This window comes from Mus caroli, unplaced genomic scaffold, assembly GCF_978045245.1.
Source record: "Mus caroli unplaced genomic scaffold, Mus_caroli_1 scaffold_17, whole genome shotgun sequence".
Taxonomy (NCBI): Eukaryota; Metazoa; Chordata; class Mammalia; order Rodentia; family Muridae; genus Mus; species Mus caroli.
In genome coordinates this window covers 81,279,892-81,294,530 of record NW_028227272.1, presented here as the reverse complement: position 1 = coordinate 81,294,530, position 14,639 = coordinate 81,279,892, and the positions used below count along the sequence as shown (strand labels likewise).

General features: G+C 38.5%; 1 long non-coding RNA gene across 1 annotated transcript in view; it reads right to left on the bottom strand.

Moving 5' to 3' along the window:
* Window positions 1–3,712: 3,712 nt before the first annotated feature.
* Window positions 3,713–14,639, bottom strand: part of LOC110311176 (uncharacterized) — a 66,192-nt gene continuing 55,265 nt past the window's right edge. The window contains exons 3-5 of the long non-coding RNA XR_002379928.2: window positions 10,084–10,236; window positions 6,643–6,739; window positions 3,713–3,768 (exon numbers count right to left, since the gene is read on the bottom strand). This is a non-coding gene — a long non-coding RNA (uncharacterized LOC110311176). The remainder of the gene's footprint in view (window positions 3,769–6,642; window positions 6,740–10,083; window positions 10,237–14,639) is intronic.

Here is a 14,639-nt window from a genome sequence, read left to right as displayed (position 1 = left end):
TAGAACCCAAGCCCAGGGATGGCATCACCCACAATGGGCTCTCTCTCCTTAAACACTAATTGAGAAAATGCCTTATAGCTGGATCTCATGGAGGCATTTTCTTACCTGAGGCTCCTTTCTCTGTGATAACTCCAGCCTGTGTCAAGTTGACATACAAAACCAGCCAGTACACCTAAATATTTACACAAAGAAAAGACCTCAGGTAAGATATGAAGTTGAGGATGTAATTAAAGGAGAACATTCACTGTTGGTTGGTGGAAACGTAAAATCTGTATCACCAGCATACAGATCATGTTCATTCTACTTGTAGAATTTCTTTGCGTAAAGCTTGGCATGCTTGGAGATAAACTTTTGGATATGTTTGTGATGGAGTGTCTAGACTGTTTTTTTTTTTTTTTCTCTTTTTTTCAAGACAGGGTTTCTCTGTATAGCCCTGGCTGTCCTGGAACTCACTTTGTAGACCAGGCTGGCCTCGAACTCAGAAATCCGCCTGCCTCTGCCTCCCGAGTGCTGGGATTAAAGGTGTGAGCCACCACAACCGGCTAGACTGGTTTTAATTGATGACAAATGACCTACCCTGAATACGCATGCCACCATTCTATGGGCTAGAATTCCAGGATGAATTAAAAAGAAAACTGAGTACCAACCGTAGCTTCTAGACTGCACATGTAATTTAGCATCATGCTGTGGTCTCCCTGCTTTCCTCAAAATGATGAACTATACCCATGAACTATGAGCCAAAATATATTCTCCATTCCTCAAGTTGTATTTTGTTGCAGCAGAAGGTAATGAATTATTTTCTTCAGCTTCTCCTCCTTCCTTTCCTTTCTTTCTCAAAACACCAGCGTATGTAATAGTGGGCTTTTCCACCCATGCCCAAGTTTCTGAAATACTGACTCTGAGACTTAATGTTTCAAGAAGAAATGCCTAGGCCAAAAGCGCAGGCTTTTTCCCTGAATAGCTCATAACTTAATCATTGGTTTATTCTATTTGAAGTCCTACCACCTGTCCTCAGTGCCCTGCCACCATCTCCTTCAGTGTTCAGGGCAAATCTTCATGCCTGACTATTTTCTGGAATCCTTTTTCTCTCTCCTGGATGTTCCACTTTCTAATCCTGCCTCAGCTCAGTGTCCATAGGCTTTTTATGGACCGTTGTTGCTTCCACACAGTACATAAAGATTCTCTCTACAAGCATATTCCCATTTGAATTACATTAGCTAGTTCTCACCTGCAGTGTTTCCTGTCATATAGTTACATGGCTTATTCTATCTTTCTCATTTGTCACGATGAGTATACTTAAATTAGTTTAAAATTTCAAATAGCTGCTCTGATATGTCTTTGTAAAATAATCAAAATTTGACCCAGGTTTCAATCTCAAAATCCCCCGAGATTTTAATCTCTTTGTTCTCTAGAATATATAGATGTTCAAAGAAAGACTTTGTTTTTTATAGAAAATAGAAAGTTGACAACAGTCAACTTTAAATAAATCTTTAATTTTCAGACCTTGGACTTGAGCTGGTAAGATACCAATTCTCATTTTAAGAATAGAAAACCAATAGGGTTCTAGGAGTGAAAGAGATGAACACTGTGGCTGCACAATACAGCTATACTCCACCTCTTATTCTTCTTAGATTATTGATATTTTTCAAGGAAAAGAAACATTTGAAAGGGGGCATTTCTTCCTTCCCAGAGAGCGGAGATGTTTCTGCCCCATTTTTGGAACTCCTTGAGGCAGTAGAGAACTCAGAGATTCAGGCAACACAGGAAACTCTTGTGTGTTGGTGAGTGAACTAGTTTGCTGGATCAGAATCCTCTATTCTTTTTTTATTTTCTTTGAAGACAGCAACAGCCTAAGGTTTTTGAAGCAAAGTGAAGCATTGTTTGTGTTTCATCTGTGGGATTTCTGCTAACCACACCAAGGTTTTTTCTTTTTCTCTGCTTCAGTGGGCATCAGCCTTTGCCCACAGCCGGGAGGTTTGTTTTCTACCATGATGTCTTACATTTTTTGAACAACAGCTAAAGCAGTAATTCAGGCATAACTAGGTCAAATTCCTTTAGCGTGCCATTTTCCAGTGAGTCATATACATAACTTTGTTCTCCTGACAGCTTCAAGTTGTAGATGCAATAAATAAAGTTAGCCGTCTTTTGTGTTTTAGAAAGAAAGATGTTTCAGTGAGCAGAATAATATTAAAAAAATATTCCTTACAGGGAAATACATAGAATGTAAGTTAATCTTGCTGACTATACTTTCAATATTACAATAACACAAATTTGCTTGTTTCAATGGAATGGTAATGGCAGTTAGTTTTTTTTTTGTCCTCAAACCACTCAATAAAATTTGTGGCTGTGTGCACATGTCTATATGTATGCATGTGTGCATGTTTCTGCACTTTGCTTTAAAAAGGCGCTTTCATTATATAATATTTGTTCAAGGAAAATATATTCCTTTGTATGTATGGATAGATGGCTGAGGGTTAGGTTTTTAAATTTTCTAAGATCATACTAATGTTAGTTGGTGAGAATAACTACTTTTGATAAGAACAACAGGAAAGATAAACCCATAACTAAATTCTGTAGCAGTGAGTTTGGGCTGCATCTCTTTGGTTCCCAGTGGGTCACATGCACACACCCACCCAGGAGCTATCTGTATTCACAAATGGAAAATATACTCTCTCTCTCTCTCTCTCTCTCTCTCTCTCTCTCTCTCTCTCTCTCTCACACACACACACACACACACACAAACAAACACACAAGTTAATTTTAAAATGCCTTGGCTGCCTCAAATGCTGGGCACTCCTAAACCTTCCCCTGCTATCCCAGGTCCAGCCAGGGAAGTGGCCAGTGGCCACCCACCAAATTTCACATATGGCTTGTTGGCTTTCTCTCTTGCAGCCCCTGAGTCCCATCCTTCTTCCCTGAATCAGGCAATTCTCCTCTGTTCTTCTCTGTGTCCTTGCCTTCACAACTCTAAGGGTCCCACCTGTGTTTAGCCATTAGCTGTTGGCTTTATTGATCTATCAAAAACCAATTTGGGACAAGGACCTTTAGTGTTTGGACACACAGATTTCTGATTGAATCAAAGCATTAGAACTAAACTCCAATAAAATTCAGTATATTCTAAATATTACTTCTCATAATTGACTGGGATATAGTGCCGTCAAAGGATATCATCTTTTGAAATAAAATTAGAGCAAGGGTAATTGTATTATTTATATTTTAAAATTATAGAAAATTAAATATGTATGAGTTAGAAATTCATAGTATTTTCAGTATTTTCTTCACTGGGGATAGAGGGATATGTTTTGCTTCTGGTTGGGACTTTCTAACATGTCTTAACAAAAATTGTGGGCCAATACATCCAAAGTTCCAGTTTATCCACAATGGATTAATAGAGTAGCTTCATGTGCCATTTATTTAAAGCTGTATGTAGTTTGCTTTAAATTAGAATTTTTTTTTTACCATATAGAGACATGGCCTGTGACTATTTTATGATTATAACCATCCAAACCATGTAAATTCTGCTATTTTAATTTTTAGGCCCTTCGGTCTTGTCTTTAGTATGTTTGATTTTCTTTCTCTAAGTGGGGTAACATAATGGCTACATCTCATTCTATTATTGGATGTTCATTTAGTAAGGGAAACTATCCTTTTTCCATAATCAATGACTTGGTTAGTAATTTGTTTTTAGGTCCTTAACAATTTTTATCCCTACCTGGTAGTTGTCTCAGATGCGAAAACAAGGTCGTCTCAAGTAGTCTCATTTGTCTTCTGTAAGAGACGTGTAGTAACTAAAATTGCATAGTACATAGCCTGTTGCTGCAATGACAATCCTCCACATGTGTTTAAATTTGACTTTGTCCCTCGCTAATAGCTATTGGTTTTTTTTTTTTAGGGTAAAATTTTATAGGGAAGCATTTAGGTTGTGTTCATGGAGACTCGGAAATATTTTCTTTGGTGTCGCTCTTTGAGGATGTGCTATGTGGTACTCTCTTTCCGTGTTTTCACACTGTATCAGTTTTTTTTTTAAGGCGATTTTTATTAGATATTTTCTTCATTTACATTTCAAATGCTATCCCTAAAGTCCCCTATACTCCTCCACCCTGCTCCCCAACCCACCCACTCCCATTTATCAGTTTTAAACGTAGGGCATCATTAGTAACTCTGAATTGAACCAACATTGATTTTTAACCCTTAATATGCCTGATGCCATTACATCTCCTTCAAGGTCTCCTTCCCATTTGTCCCTCTCAAACTCATGGCCTATTTTACTCAATTATTATTGTCACATACATGTGTACTTGTTATCAGTACATAAATATAATAAATACAACCTGCTGAGTTCATTGAGTTCAAGTGTTGCTTGTCTATATATGATTTCGGGGTTGACCATGTGATAATAGATAAGCCATTAAGGAATTGATCCCACAGGGAAGATTACTTCTAGTCTCATCATTCCTTAGTTGCCTTGTGTCAGGTTTTAGTGTTGTTGTTTGTGGATGTGGAGATTTCTTCTTTTTCCTTGTTAGTGTGTCGATTAGCAGTATACTTTAAGGAATATTTAGGCAGCACTTTTGTTGAAGTATCATGGGTGAAACTTCCGTGTCATTTCTAAGAGATATTGTCTCATGGTTTTCTTTTCTGGTTTTTACAACCTCTCTTCCCCTTTTGGAGTATTTCCTGAATCTAAGGAGAAAGAGCTGTGTTATAGATATATCAATTTTGGCTGGGCAACCATGATTTGTATTTTGACCAGTTGTATATTTCATCATATAGTATAATAACCCATGGTCGAAACAGTGAAATTTGATTTTTGTTTGCTTGTTTTTTCCTTTTTTCATGTATGTATATATCTCCATATATATGTATATATATGTCCTTTGTAAACTGTTTACTCCACCCAGTAAATTAATGACAGACATACATTTTCATAATTCTCAGTCACGTCTTTATCTTAGTTAAATCCACAAAGAGAACATATAAAATAGAGCAAGAAACAGAATTCAGGGACTTCCAGGCATATCTTAATGAGTGTTCTAAAAATGATCCAATTCATCTTAAACTTCATTGTGTCTACTCCTCCGGTTAAGTTAGGTTTGTTTAATTGGAAAAATGTAAACTTGTTGTTTATATCCTCCAGGATTTATCACATATGGATAGTGCTTGCATTCAGAGGAATATGTAAGGGGGTAAGTACATTCAAGGACTCTATCTACAGAACAAAATAGGTTAAAAAGTAAGATCGTTTATTTCAGTGTTTGCAATGTAAAAGCTGACAAATTTCTAAAGTGGGTAATTGGTTTGAAAGTTATCCTAAACCAAAACCGCTGCTAGGGAGTTAGAGAGCTAAATTTCAATATTCCAAAGCAATAGACTCAAGACTATTTCCAACTGACAGAAATGTTGCTTTGTTCTGCAATGAAAATGCAGATGTTTATATATGCCTAGGGCAGCAACCTGGTTTTAGTTTCCGATTCTGAACTATGAAGCTCTATCATACTGAATCTACCCCTCTCACTGAATTTTCTGACTATAGCTACTCATCACAAACAGGCACAATTGAACATATTTATAATGGAGACAGTTTTGAAATTAACCAAGTTCCTAATGATACCTAACACATGTTACTAGTTAGTATGAAATGAAAAATCATGATGTAGGTAAATAATAGCTTTTAAAATTTTTATTATTATTTTAATTGAAACTTTTCTCATATCTCATTGAACACACAGAAAGGTTGAGCCAGTGCCTGCGTGAAGCCTTCATCCTTACATTCTAGTGTGGTGTGAGAAGGTACTCTATAGGCTATTGAAAGAGAAACCTGGACAGCAACACAGTCACAAAACCCTCGATCTACAAGATCTAAACTCCATCCTGCCTGCAAGATCTGCTGGGGCAATGGTGGCATGGAACTTGTGGGAGTGGCCAACTAATGTCTGGTTTAACTCCAGACCGACTCCATGAAAGGCAGCCTGCACCCTACACTGCCTGGATGCCCAGGAACCAGAGATTAGATAGAATCAAGACCTAGGGTAGAATATAACACACATGGCTAAACCCAAATCAGACCAAATCAAACCAAAATAATTTTTAACAGGATAGTATTATTTAAATTTTTCTATCTTTAAATTTTAAATTAAAAATTCACACACTAAAGCATTTCAAAATTAAAAGTGTTAAGTGATATTGGGGATATGTTTAATTAGTTTTCTAGTCTAGGCTAGCCTAAAACTTGCTGTGTAACTCAGGTTGGCCTTGGTCTTGCTTTGGTTCTCTACCTGAGGCTTCTGAGTGTACTGTGGTTATACAATTGGGACACTAAGCTTGGTTTTCTTTAATTTATGAAGTTAAAGTTATAAGATCGGAATTCTTTTACATGTTGGCTCTTTTCTTTTTTTCCAATTTGATCAGAGCTAGGTATTCCCCCCACTCCCTCTGCCTCTTCTGGCATTTCTTCAATAGAACAGTGGAATAGTTCTACAGAAACAAAGACTTTTGCTGCTGTTAGCTTCCTATCCTCTAAGTTTAGTACTGGGGTCACCTTGCCTCCATCTCATTCAGGCTAATGGAGGCTCCATTCTCATCTCTAAAGGTTGCAAAGATGATTTAAGCCAAAGGTCATATGGTTTCTGGATGATTATATACCTGAAGCTAGAAGATGCCATGGTCTCTGCGTAGACATTTCTATTTTCTCTCTTGTGTAGATCAGCTGATTTAAGACGGAGACAGAAGCTGAGAGGACCTGCAAACAAGTGTGAAGCAAACAAAAACCTTGATTGTGTTATTTTTATCTCATGCAGTAACATACATTGTTTCAAAGTTCATTTCAAAGCCAGCTATTTCTTCAAGATAATTTCAGAATTGTTTTACATTCACATTTTACTCAACACATGTAAAGAAGCTTAAAACTGATGATGATGTTATTGGCTAATTATGAAAAATGCTATTTGAACTCCATGAAAAAAATTCTCATCTGGACACCTTTCATTTTTTTTTTTTTTAATTAGGGATATCATTTTCTTTTGTTTTCCTTACAAGTGATGCTTACATATTTTTTTACCAAGGCTTTACAAATTATGGTGATGTCTTTGGATGTGAGAATAGTGCTACATTTTGTTTTTGAGTTCTTTGATATATTTACTTACAGATATATGAGAAGAAGCTGTGAGAATTTTGATCTTTAGGGATTTACAAAAACCCAGGAAAGAGGCATGTATAGAACGGTAGCTTTATATCTTGATTTATGAATATGCAAACCTTGCTTTAAATGAATAGAAGGGTCTGCAGCTTTCTCCGGGGCCAGACACAAGCAAAAATGGCAGGAGATAGGGAAGCAGGGAACTTAATTCCAGAGTGTTGGAATAGGTGTGGGTACTGGAGTTGCAGGGATAACGACTTCCATGACCCAATACAATACATTCATTTCCCAGTTTAAACACGACTTTCAAGAAATGACTGAAACCGTGCTTACTATCCAGAAACAGATCGATTCTTTGGCATCCACGGTGCTTCAGAACCAACGGGGCTAAGTGTCCTGACAGCTATCAAAGGTGGTCTTTACCTGCTCCTTCAAGAAGAATTCTGTTTCTATGTCAACCAATCTAGGATAGTAAGAAATAAAATCCAGGAGCTACAGTCAGATATAAACAATTTCAGGGAATGTGAAACCTCCAGTTCTCTGATTTTCAAAGATCGTATATGGAAGTGGATACTCCCCTTTGTAACACCTTTGCTAGTCATCCTCCAGGTGTTACTATTTGCTCCCTGCCTCATTAATCTTGTTTCTGCATTCCTTCAATGTCAAATACAAACAATTTCTAACCAAATTATGAATCAGCTCCTGTTACAGGATAACCAGCTGCTGCCCACAGAAGAGCCATTGTCCACAGAGGAGCCTGATGCGAACATTTACCAAGTGGATCTCGATGGTAAAAGTCAGCTACCCCACAAAATTGACGACACCCCTAGACAGTAGGAAGCAGCTTAAGAGACAGGATGCCCTCATTCCCTTTTCATCATCGGCTTCTCCCTCCCTGATTTCCCTCCTCTTTATAATAGCAAGAAGGGAGGTATGTTGGTACCAGAACCCATGCCATCACATAGGTGGAACCAGCACACCTGTTGTCAAGGCAACAGCCACCATATTCCCAGAATCCACTTGGCTCGCCTCCCACCTTTACCTGTGATTACATCATCATCCATATATAAAGAAAGCTCCCCTGATCTCTCTCTCTCTCTCTCTCTCTCTCTCTCTCTCTCTCTCTCTCTCTCTCTCTCTCTCTCTCTCTCTTCCCTCCTTCTCGTTCGGTCGCCACCTTGCCCTTCTCTCTCCCAATAAACCTCACGTGGAACTGTTTGGCCTGGTGTGGTCCTCCTGAAGCTGTGCGACGATCACGATCATAACACAGAGGGCAAAGAAAACTTAATTTTTTTTAAATTGATATGTATATGGGTGCTTAATTCTCCCCTCACCATTTCAGTTAAGCTGCAGCTCAAGATAATATAAGATTCTTAAAGAAGTGATGCCAACTTTATATGCCCCAGTACAGGGGAATGCCAGGGCCAAGGGGTGGGGGTGGGTGGGTGGGGGACTGGGGGGGGAGTGTATTGGGGACTTTTTGGATAGCATTGGAAATGTAATTGAGGAAAATACCTAATTAAAAAAAAGAATGGGAATGGGTAGGTAGGGAAGTAGGGGGGGGGTATGGGGGACTTTTGGGATAGCATTGGAAATATAATTGAGGAAAATATGTAATAAAAATATTAAAAATTAAAAAAAAAGAAAGCAAGCTGAGCAAACCAGGGGAGGCAAGCCAGTAAGTAACATCCCTTTATGGCGTCTGCATCAGCTCCTGCTTCCTGACCTGCTTGAGTTCCAGTCCTGACTTCTTTTGGTGATGAACAACAGTGTGGAAGTGTAAGCTGAATAAACCCTTTCCTCCCACCCCCCCCCCCCCAAAAAAAAAGAAGTGATGCAATGGAGAAAGAATAGTAGGCAAAGAAAAGTGCGGCATGAAGGACGGAAGGCAGATAGCGGCAAAACAGTGGGGATATGCAACTGAGCCCAGGGAAACCAAGTCCTGTCATAACGTAAAATAGCATTGAGGCTCATCCTTGCTCATATGGCTACATCTTTATCATTTTTTTAAAAGAAAAAAAATGGAACTTTTATATTTTGAAGATGTTTGAATAAGCATGGAAAGAAAACAAGGTGTAAGTAACTAAGCATCCACGTGTAGAAAGTGTTAATATCGTGTGTTGATAGCAATGTAAACATTTCATTGTAAACTGATCCCCCCAAACAAAATGGTTCTGGCAACAGATCTAAAAAATACAAGTAGCTAAACATTAAAGGTGAATTACGTTATACTCGTTCTTCTTTTAAATTATTTGTTTTATGTTATGTATTTTTTTTTAATGTGCATGTGTTAAGTGCAGGTCTGTGTGGGGGCCCAAGGAAACTTGACAAAGTAGTGTGGAGCTGTTGTAATAGATGGTGTGAGTTGTCCATAGGGATGCTGAGAAGTGAATTGGTGTCCTCTTTAGGAGCATCAGGATCATTTAGCTGTTGAGCCATCTCTGCAGTCCCTGTAATAGTTCTTGTTACACACACACACACACACACCCACACACACACACACACACACACACAATTCCTTAACTTTTTCTTCAATTGAAAATAGATTTTTTTCTCATATAATACATCCTGATTATGTTTTCCCCGTCCTCAATCCTCCCAGTTTGGTCCCAGCTTTCCTCCCATCCAGGTTTGAATCTGGATACAGGTGTAACTTTTGCCATAACTAGCATTAATACTGTTGGATGGGAACATCGCAAGATAGGACATTGTTGACTCGTTAATTATGACAGGAAATCCATAATCTCTTGTTTGTTCAGGGATTGCACGGCCGCTTCTCATCTGAAGTATTAATCGAATGCGGTGACATTTTAATTGGGACGCAGACTGAGAATTTAGTTCTTTAGTTTCTCATCCTTGACAATAATCAACGTTCTCAATAGGATAGCCTGGAGTGACGGGGCTAGAATTGGTTATTTTATAAGTAGTAAATTGTCTTTTTCTCTTACCTGTACATAGGCCCAGCAATTCTAAAAACTGCTTATTTCATGTATTAAGCACGAGTTAGGTAAAAGCTCACTAAATCGCTGTTGATTCATCTGCATAGGAAGGAGCCAGTGCTATTCCAGAGTGCCCAGTAGTCCACAGCATTGCAAATTTGCCTAATAAAAAGAGAACGCATTAATCTACCATTAACTTGTTAAATCTCATTGCAGTCTTTTCGCTTTGATGCGCTTTGCAAGTCAAATGCGACAAAAATTGGGCGAGTTTTATCTAGTTCCAAAAGAAAAACTAGGAACTAGATTTTGCCCTTTGAATATTATCTTAGGATGTCGGAATGAGCTTGCAGTCAATGAATGGTTATTCACTGAGTACAGTGAATTCTAGAGGACAAGGAAAACTTTTTAAAAAAAATTTATTTATATCTACCACAGACTGGTATTTTAGTAAGCAAAGAATACAATGCACCTTGGGGTGGCATATATCAATTTATGCCATACCTGTGATAGTTGGTGATTCTGAAAGAGAGGAGACAATTTAGAAATAAGCATATGGGTGCTTAATTCTCCCTTAGCAGTTTTATTTAAACTAAGGCTGAAATGCTGAAAAGACTCTAAGATTCTTATAAGAAGTATAAAATTTTTTTTACGAGTATTGCAGTAATCAGAGGATTAAGGAATAGTAAAAAGATGACATCAGGCAACAGACCTCATGTAGGAGATTTATTGGGGTGGGGATGGGAATCAGGGGAAGGGGACACAAATGGCTGCCTCTGAGTGAGGAAGAGAGAGAGATCGGGAGGGGGGAGAGAGAGATCGGGAGGGGGGGAAGGGGAGAGGAGAGAGACTTTATAATGGGTCAGAAGTATGGGAGCATGTGCTTAGGAACCCTGTCACATGGCCTTTGGTGGTGACATGCCACATTGGCCTTTTGTGCATTGGCCAGATTCACTGAAGGTCAGAGGGAGGAAAATGGTTCTGGAAAGTGAATGGTTCCTAACAAGTGTCATAACAAGAGGAAGGTGACAAAGATTCACAGATAACTGATTATTTAACCCAGTTCCCTTTATAAATAGGACTTTGCTAGATATAGTGGTATATGCCAGTAATCCTAGCACTGGGAAGGCTGGGGCATGAGGATGCTCTGAGTACATGCCTAGCTGGATCCAAATAGCTTACATTTTATATATATATATATATATATATATATATATATATATATATATATCCCAACCAATCAACAAATCAACCAACCAAACAATTAAAAAAAAAAAAAAAAAAAAACCAAACCGATTCTTTTCATCTACTTTGTGACTTAGACAGAATTTGATAGTTTCTGTCTATTCTTTACTGGATATTAAACATTTTTTGGAAGATCACTGTGCCTTCCAGGGAATATTCTAAAACAAACAACCAAGCATTGCACGTATCTCTATTCTTTAAATTAAAGTATTTTGTAACATAATTTTATAAAATCTGAAGCTTCATGTTCATCCATTGAAAGCAAAAGCTGTCAACACAAAGCAAAGGAATAAAAAACAAAACAAAACAAAACAAAAAAAAAACCATGGTTTTCTTTGGAGTGGTCACAGCATGGGAATATACTTAGGGGTCTCCCAAACAAGGTTTTAATGAGTAAGCAACTTCATGGAGATTTTTTAAATGGTAATAGAATAAAGAAAGTTATAAAATCAAAGCACTTTAAAAACATTAATGTTGGGCATGGTGGCAAACGCCTTTAATCCCAGCACTTGGGAGGCAGAGGCAGGCGGATTTCTGAGTTCGAGGCCAGCTTGGTCTACAGAGTGAGTTCCAGGACAGCCAGGACTATACAGAGAAACCCTGCCTTGAAAAACCAAAAAACCCCCCCAAAACCAAAAAACAAAACAAAAAAACCCAACCAACCAACCAACCAACCAACCAACCAAACAAACAAACAAAAAACAAAAACAAAAAATAAAACAACATTGATGAAGTATCAGAGGATACTATTTGCCCTTCCACTAGTGGAGAGCAGGGTTCTGTTAAGTTTGTATATTACCTAGGTTATTAGGTTTGATAGAGAGATGGACAAGGATTGGCTTTTAGGAAGATAGGATATTACCTAAGGAACTGTAATTTGAGGCTACAGATCAGTAGCCTCCAGATCATCCATAGTCACTAGAATTTTTATCACTCCATCAGTCTATGCTGGCAACTGCTTTCTGGGAACTCTCAGTGTCCTCAAATGTAGCTGAAGAGTTACAGGAAGAGGAGACACAGGTCACCTCACTCCTTGAGAAATTGTTTCATGATTTGTTCAGTCAAATAAAACATATGGAACTATATTGAGGATTTGTCAATATCTGAATTGAAAGCATGAAGTTTTCAAGTGTACCATCAAATGAATATCTCATATTCTTTATTTTGTTTAACTACTATGAAGGAACATCCGTGAATGTTGTAGGGAAAATTCATTTTTGAAAGATTTATATTTTTATTTGTATGCATGTCTCTTTCTCTGTGGGCCTAGGGGGGTGGTTCGGGAGAGATGGGTAGGAGAGGAGAGGGGGCAGATTCTCTGGAGATGGGGTAACAGGTGTCTGAGCATCCTTAGGTGACTGGTAGAAACTCAACAGCAGGCACTCTTTTTTTTTCTTTTTAAAAAGTATTTATTTATTTATTTATTTAATAATATGAGTACACCACTGCTCTCTTCCAAACTCCATACAGATGGTTGTGAGCCACCATGTGATTGCTGGAATTTGAACTCAGGACCTCTGGAAAAGCAGTCCATGTTCTTAACTGCTGAGCCATCTCTCTAGCCCACAGCAGGCACTCTTTTTTAATTAATGTTAAGTATTTTTTTAAAATGTTTTTATTAGATACTTTCTTCATTTACATTTCAAATGCTATCCCAAAAGTCCCCTATACCCTCCCCCAACCCTGCTCCCCAACCCACCCATTCCCACTTCCTGGCCCTGGCATTCCCTTGTACTGGGGCATATGATCTTCGCAATACTAAGGGCCTCTCCTCCCATTGATGGCCGACTAGGCCATTCTCTCCTACATACACAACTAGAGACACAGCTCTGGGGGGGTGTTACTGGTTAGTTCATATTGTTGTTCCTCCTATAGGGTTGCAGACCCCTTCAGCTCCTTGGGTACTTACTCTGGCTCCTTCATTAGGGGCCCCATGTTCCATCCAATAGATGACTGTGGGCAGGCACTCTTAACTGCCATGCTATCTCTCTAGCCCCTGGTAAAATTCTTTGAGACAACATACACTTTTTGTATTTCCAGAAAAATCTTATTTTAGTATTCCCAGAATGTGTGATTCAAAGTCTTTTCTTAGGCCCTGTTTTCTTTCCTGATTCACCACGACCTTGTTCATCTCAGATCCTGCCAAGTTTCTGCTCTGCCTTCTCACCGTGGCTCCCCAGCCCATTCTGCAGCTGCTTCGAGTCTACCTCACAGGCTTTGGCGCTGCCAGTTAAATACATGTTTGTTTTCCTCTTAAAGTTGGCAAACCAGTTAAAAATACTGATTTTTCTCCATTCATGGTCTTTCATCAAGCAATCTCAGTCATTCAGCCTTTTCTGTCATCTGTTTTTCTAAATCAGACACTCAAGTCTGGGCTTGGGTTTCTGCATTACAATAATTGCATTGCCCATATTGCTTAGAGAAAAAAACAAAAAAACCAACAATGTCATTCTGATAGAAAACTCATTTGTTAAGATAGATTCCAGCACATATTTTTTGATCAGATTCCAGTTTCCTACCTCATAGACCTGCTTTTTTTTTCTTTGTTATGGATGCAGCTCTCTGAAGTTATCAATTTTAAAAGGGAAGTAGATTTCTGCTCTCATATGCTCCTGAGTTGAATACCATTATGCATCAAAACAGCATAGTCAGGCTTATATAAACTTATATCTCTGGATTAAAGAAGAAGGGATCGTTTTAAAGAGTAAATAAATTTGTGATAAATTGATTAAGAACTGGCAAACAAAAACAAAATCACAGGAATTAAAAAAACAACTTTGACTTATTTGGACTAAATACTTTAAAATAAAGAGCTTCAGCTCCTCATTTTCTTTCTTTGTTTTGTTTTGTTTTGTTTTTTTCCTCCCAAGTGTTGAAGTGCTGGGATTAAAGATGTGCGCCCAGCTTGGCTCGTCATTTTCGAGCAGGAAGTTTTGGGCTTGTGGGGGTATCCTTCATGATGTTGTGATTGCATGGTGGAAGGAGCCTGTTACCTTTACTGTGATCGGGGGAAAAAAAAAAAAACTTAAAATGGAACAAAGACTGTGATCTGCTCTGCTAAGAACAGGACATTTATATCACCTCTGTTCTTCCAGCTCGGGAACAGCACAGAAGAGAGTGTGGAAAGAGTGTAGGAGGCCCAGGTTGGCTAGGAGCACTGCAAACAGTTTCTTCTGGAGAGGAAACAGCAAGTGTAATCAGGAACACACTGTGGGGCTTAGACTTCCTGAACAAGAGCTGAGCAACACTTAAGGGAAGAGCTCACAGAATCACACCCATCCCTTGGGGCTTTAGGGCAGTTAGTGCACACTAAAGAAGGCGTC